Source organism: Psammomys obesus, unplaced genomic scaffold (genome assembly GCF_907164565.1).
Source record: "Psammomys obesus unplaced genomic scaffold, mPsaObe1.curated_primary_1811, whole genome shotgun sequence".
Taxonomy (NCBI): Eukaryota; Metazoa; Chordata; class Mammalia; order Rodentia; family Muridae; genus Psammomys; species Psammomys obesus.
The window spans coordinates 42,239,904-42,246,674 of record NW_026587216.1 but is presented as its reverse complement, the minus strand read 5'-3'; positions in this window follow the sequence as shown (position 1 = coordinate 42,246,674).

Genomic DNA, 6,771 nt, shown 5'->3' with positions numbered 1-6,771 from the left:
GTTTTCAAAGGTATATTTCTGACCCTTTTCCTGAAGAAGGTGAAAGGGAGAGGAAGGGAAGGAAGCATAGGGTGGGGATGGAGAAGGGAGGGGAGGAGAAGGAGAGATGGAGAGGGGAGGGGAGAGAAGGGGAGGAGGGGAGGAGAGAAGAGGGAAGGGAAAGGGAAGGGGGAAGAGAGAGGATCCAGGGGGAGGGGAGGGGTGGGAAGAGGAGAGGAAGTGAAGGAAAGACAAAGACAAGGTGATGGGAAGAAAAGGGAAGGGAGGAAAAGGGAAGGGAGGAAAAAGAAGGGAAGAGAATGAAATGGAACAGAAGAGGAAGGGAAAGAGGGGAGGTGAAGGAAAGGGGAGGGGAGGAAAGGGGTGGGAAGGTGAGAAGAGAGGTGGGAGTTCTGAATCTTGATCAAACCCACCCAAAAGAGTAACAGGAATTTTGTCTGGAACCTTTACATGAGTTAAAAGCTTTGATTTTTTTTTTTTTTGAGAAGAAAAAAATGATAACATTCCACCCCCACCACCCCCACCATCCCTGGAAAGTGTGTGTTCCTAAGAGGCTTTGATGGATTAGCACCAGCTGCTTGAGGAAAGCAGCCAGGACCCCTGCTCCCCTTAGGGTTTCAGGGGCTTTAGGGCTGGGGATCAGAGACATAGAGCCTCTCCTGCTCTTCCCAGGATCATCACTGTCTTGCCAAAGAGCAGCCATTCCCTGCCTTTAGCAATTTAGACATTAAAGAACCCAGAAATTACGTGCAGAGGCTCAAGTCTGTCTCAAGGCTTCTCCTGTGAGAGCTGAAATGGAAAACCCAACAAAGGGGTGAGTTGATTGCCTGGGAAAAGGAAAAGCCTAGCACTTCCTTTCTTCCTTCCCTTCCTTCCGCTCTCTCCTTTCCTCCTGTCTTCCTCTCCACATGTCTAGCTGAAGCCTTAAGCTTTTTAAAGTTCTGGAGCATGGCTTCTATTGCAGAGCTTACCCTGCCCTGACACAAGGAGGTAGCTGACCTGTTGCCTTCCACACCGATCAGGAGGCCTTGGGTGGGTGCATATCTTTGTCTGTTGGAAATAAAATGGCTTCTAAAGGAACCAGTGGTGCCTTTCAGCCAATACCCACCCTCTTAAAGGGAAATGAGCGCTAGCAACAGCAGCTGTATAATTGTACTGTCCTTGTGAAGGGGATCTCAACAGAGTATCATAAAAATCAGCAATACATAGAGACGTGGGTTTAGCCCATTAGTTATAAAAACATTAAAACTCTGAGTCACATATATCCTATGTACAGGTAAGATTAGCAACCACTAAATGACAGTTCAGTCCAACTGATGGTCTGTGTCTATTTACTCTGATCTCTACCTGTTCTGTCAATTACTGTGGAATAATCAGATCACAGATTTGGGTCATGGACTTGTTCATTTGTCCTCCCCCAGACCACCTCCTGTATTTGCGTTATTAGAGGTATGCACATTCACGACTCTCGGATCCCTTTATCATTATGGCATATTAATGCTTAGTGAGACTTTTTAATTTGAAGTTTATTTTGTCTCAAAGTAATTAGCTCATTGACAGTAATAGTCCCATGCTTTATAACAAGAGAAATAAAGAAAAAAGAAGTTAGAGAGAGGGTAAAGGGAGGAACAAAGGAAAGAAGGGAAGAGGGACAAAACAAAACAACCTTGGCATTTACTTCCATATGAGTTAGTCAGCTAGTGAGACAAGAGAAAGCTAATGCTGCCCTATGATACAGCGCTAGCTGACCCCACCGTATGTTTCCTGCTGACCCTGTGATGGGCCATCCCATGCTGACCCTGTGCTATATTCTATGATGACCTTGTGCTATATTTTATGATGACCCCATGCTATATCCCACACTGACCCAGTGATCCCATAATGACCCAAGATACATCACATAACGATCCTGTGATATATCCCACGATGAACCTGTGATACATACCATAATAGTCCTATGGTGATCTTAAAATATCCCTTACTGATCCTGTGATACATCTCAGGCGATTTTATGATGTAGTCCGTGATAACCCTTTTATATAAGCCATACCGACCTTTGATATAATACTTCGGACCCCTGTGGTAGTTGCTGATCTCAGTGTTTACCTTGAAGGAACCACAGTGACATCAACTAGCATCCTTTCAGCCCACACCCTAGAAACCATGGATAACACACAGCAGAATCCTGCTGTGAACATGGCATCCTAGACTGTTTGTTCTCTGTGACTGAAACTAGATCGTGCACCCTCTTTATCTGGCTATATGGCCTCAGGACTTCTTTCTTTCAGAAACCTGTGGCTTTTAGAGTAAGTCAGTCAAGGGAAGGGCTTCATTCATTCTGCACACTATAAATGACTACAGATCTTGGTTAACTGCCTCCATGTGCTTCAGAACATGACAGTATCCTAATTAGCCTCACCAGCTATACACACATCCATATTTCCCAACAGTGACGGGGCATGTGTCCTTTTGAGTATTGTGTAGTTATTGTAAAGCTAAATAAATAACAGAAATTTTTAAGACACAAATTTATGTAGGCTAATAATCCAGGGTGTTTCATTTTTTTTAAATAATGTTGCTTTGACAGCATTTTAATGCTGTTTTCATTCTGACAACTTTATTTACAATAGATTCGACTTTGAACACTGATATTTGTCAAAATCAAACCCTGCATGAGAACCTGAGTTTATCCAGGTTTCTCTAAGACTACACTAGACACATTTCTCATTAGGCATCTGTTTATTCCAAAACACACACATACACAGGGGACAGAATTAGATAACACTTTTCTGGCTTACTAAGTGGGGGTAAACTTAGTAAATATGGTATTCACTTTTCAACTGATTCTGCCATCTGTCAGCAAACTTACTGCTTCTAGCAGGGGCTTTTCTAGTGATAATTTACAAGTTGTTTTTCTCCCTTTGTTCTTTTCATGAAGATGCATGTCCTTAAATTTTAAGGGGGAAATAGCACATAAACTAAATTCACCCACAAAACAGGGACAGCAGAGACCAAATGGCTGCCAGGGAGCTAAAAGGTGCAGGAAATTTAAGCACAGAACTTCTGTCTGTTTTCCTCCTGGAGAGGGAAAAGGAGTGAGCCTCAACATTCTGCAGGTGACATCCCAGTCCCAGACCCAGCTGGGAGGCATCTGCACAAGAGAAACAGCACACAGTGGAAGGAATTGATTTCTTAGAAAAAGATGCAAAGCAGAAAGCCCCAGGGCAGGGTGTCTCCAATGGAAAGGTCTAACTCTGGGTTCTGCATTTCTACCTTGATGCAAACAGCTAGTTTTTGCATCTTGCTTATTCTCTAACTTAGGCTAGCAGGGTTCACAGTATTTTTCTATCTGCCATTTTCTCTCTGAATGCCCCTAGGAATGCCTTTTTAAGCCTCAGTTTTCACAAGAAGCAAGAAGGACACACTGTGCATAGCACTGATGCCTAACATTCTGATGTGTTCTTTCATTATGATTGCTAGATCATACACACACCCTTCTAAGAGAGTGAGCTCCTTGGCAGTAGTGTGTCTTATTCATTTGTAACTTCTAATACTTTTCCAAGTACCCAGAGTGTAACTAGCAATAAATAAATCTTTGTCAGATGAATGGAAGTGTTTCTAGCAGGGGGAGGCTGGGGTGGTGAGACCATAATCAGTGTTTCCAAGTTCCTGTCACAATCAGTAAAAGAATACAGATGAGACAACCTAAGGAAGGCGGATCCAGTATACTACAGGGCAGAAGACCATACTCGGTGGCTGCATGTGGGCTTCTTGAGACTCGTTCTGTTAGTTCTATGTGCTAACTTTAATGGTGGGGAATAAGGACAGAGAAAGAGTGGCTACTTCTAACAAGGAGCTAGGGGTTTCCAGAAATAAGGCTGAATTCAATTACTGTGCTTATAAGGGTTTATCATAATGTGGCAGGATATCACATGATAGATATAGATGATGTTGTCAGGATAGTGAGACCGGTGTGTCAGGTAGCCACAGACAGTCACCTGTCTCAGAGGGTCATACTGATTCTGCCTGCATGTGAGTGGTCTTGTTTTTTCCTGCTCCGGGATCATTTCCTGTTTTAAGGTAGCCCTGTGGCCATGTCAGCGTCCAGTCACTATGCAGTCTCCTAATGTCTGGAGTGTGAGAGTTTGGGTTTCTTTAGAACCCCAGTTATGTTACGTGAAAGGTTTTATTGTTTTGGGTGTTGTTTGTTTGTTTTTTTGCTCGTTCGTTTTTTAATCTCAGGTGTGGAATAAGAGGTTGATTCACAGCAGGTGATTATGATTTACCTCATGCACAAGCAAGGGCGTGATCTTTGCCAGGTGAAGATAGTTTAATTCTGGGGACTCTGAAGAGGGTACAAATGGGAGAGCCCATTTGTACCTACAGTAGGGCCTACAGTAGCTGTTGCTGCGCCTATGTTTGCTCTTGCTTTTGCAATGGCTGAATTGCTGTTTTGCTGGACTGCTGGATATTCTGGCAACAAAGATTAGACTTGCCCCCCAAGGAGCCCAACACCTCTCTTTGTAGCAAAAGAACATTGACTAAGACAGAAGTTGGTACCATGGACTGAGGTATTACTGTGATAGGCCTGACCATGCTTCTTGTTGATAGAATGTGGACTTTGGAATTTTGAGTCAGGAAAGAAGTTGAATGCTAAGACAATTGAGAGTAATGCTGAATGTGATGACTGAGCTCAAGAGGTTTCAAGGAAGGGTAAGTAGCCTAGAGATCATCTTTGTGATATTGTGGTGAGGTATGTGGCTGCCTTTTGGCTTTGTCTGAAAAGTCTTCCTGAGGCTAAATTGAGTAGTTTAGGATTAATGGTGTTGACAGAGGATATTTTTAAACAGCATAGTATTGACTGTGTTTTGTAGTTATTAGGCAGATCCACAATGAAAAGGAGCAAGCTGAACAAGAAAAAATGAAAAAATGTATTATTTGAGGAGAAAAGGAGAACCAAGAAGTGCAATGGAGCTAAGTCCTGTGCTCAGAGAGATAAACAGACAAAAAAAAAAAAAAAAAAAAAAAAAAAAAAAAAAAAACTTGCTAAATAGAATATCGAATAAAGGGAATGGTGAACTTGGGACAAGCCCCCACCCAGCTAAGCTTCCAACTCGGAAAAGAATTAAAGAAAAGCTTGAACAGTGAAGGAAATCATCAAAACCAGAAAGCTGATAAAGATATAATTGAATGAGGGGGCCATGTTTTAGCCACAGCAAACAGTAGAACTTGGAAGCTTTGGCCACATGGTTTTGGCTTTAGAGCCAAGGATACAAGAAAGAGGTTGTGGAATCTCCCTCCACAGCTAAGGAAAGCTCTTGAGGCCAGGCATATGTCAGAGGTGTCCCTGCGTGGAGGCCCAGAGAAACCATTACATGAATCTGTGAATGTGAAGCCTGGATTATAGTGGAATCCCCAAGACGTTGGAGACGCCAGTTGTGGGACACCTGCTAAAGAGAGCTGCAGACCAGCTGTAGAACAGCCCAAGGGAGAAAAGTGTGTTGTAGTCAACAAAGCTGAAAGGAGTTTGAGATCTGAAGGTCTCTTTTAAAACAGACATAGAGATACAGCAGTTAGAGTTTGCCCAGCTTCTTTCAGGTCTTGCTTTGGTTCAGTATTTCCTCACAATGATTCCTTTCTTCCCTCCAGGCAAAGGGCAAAGAAGCATGACAAGAAAAATATGAGTGAGAAAATTATAAAGGATTTTTGACATCATGTTCTTAACTAAATTATTTTATGCAGGTGAAAATCAATAGGGGCTAAATATTGAAGCATAATGAGTGCCTAAAGGTGAATAGAGAGAATTAGAGGGAGTGAAAGCAGTAGCCATCTATTTGATTAAAACCATCAGAGTAAATGATACAAGAAATGTTAGAGGAATAACAGGTGGAGGCAGAGATGTCATAGGATGAATTTGGGATAACTGGAGGGTGACTCCAGTTAATAAGCACCCTATTTCCTCACTGCTCTTTCACGAGTCTACCAACTTGGGGAAGCGTGACAGAGTGCTTCCGAGACTTGGCAGTGGGGAAGGCCCCTAAACGCACCACAGCAACTCTGCCTCCATCTACCCGGGGGCGTGTGGAAAGCACCTCAGGGACGCCCAACTGCGCACAAGCCACAGCTGGTTTCGTGGTGACCCAGGCCCCTCGCACACCCTCGCGGCCTGACCCTCCTCCAGGCCTAGTGTAGCCTTGTGGCCCACAGGGACACCCAGCAAGCCCCAGGCTCCTCACCTTTCTTCCACACCGAGAGCACTGGCACCCCGAAGCACCCCGCGGTCCACTCTGACGCCCCACTAGGTGTCAAGAAGCGAGCCCGGCTGTAGAAGCCTCCGATGCCATCGCCAAAGCTCCTCTCACTGAGGAGCAGCAGCAAATCCCAGCAGCCACCGCGGTGGTGGCCAATCACAGGAAGCTGGTGGGCGCAGGTAGCCAATCAGGAAGCAGAAAGACTAGGCCCACCCCAGGTGGCTCCTGTGTGGTGCTGGGCTTTCAATTTTACCATTGACTTGAGACTAGAGAGATACCTCACCACTTAGGGGTTCTCACCCTTTTGTAATTCCAGTTTCTAGAGAACTGACATTTTCTTCTGGTCTCTGTGAACACCAGGCATGAAAATGGTACACAGACACACACACACACACACACACACACACACATACACACACACTAAAAGAATGATTCATGTGTCAAATTCTAGGGTAAACCATGAACTAAACATCAAGTTAAACAAAGGAACCCATTAAACACTCCAAGTCGTTGCTCGCAA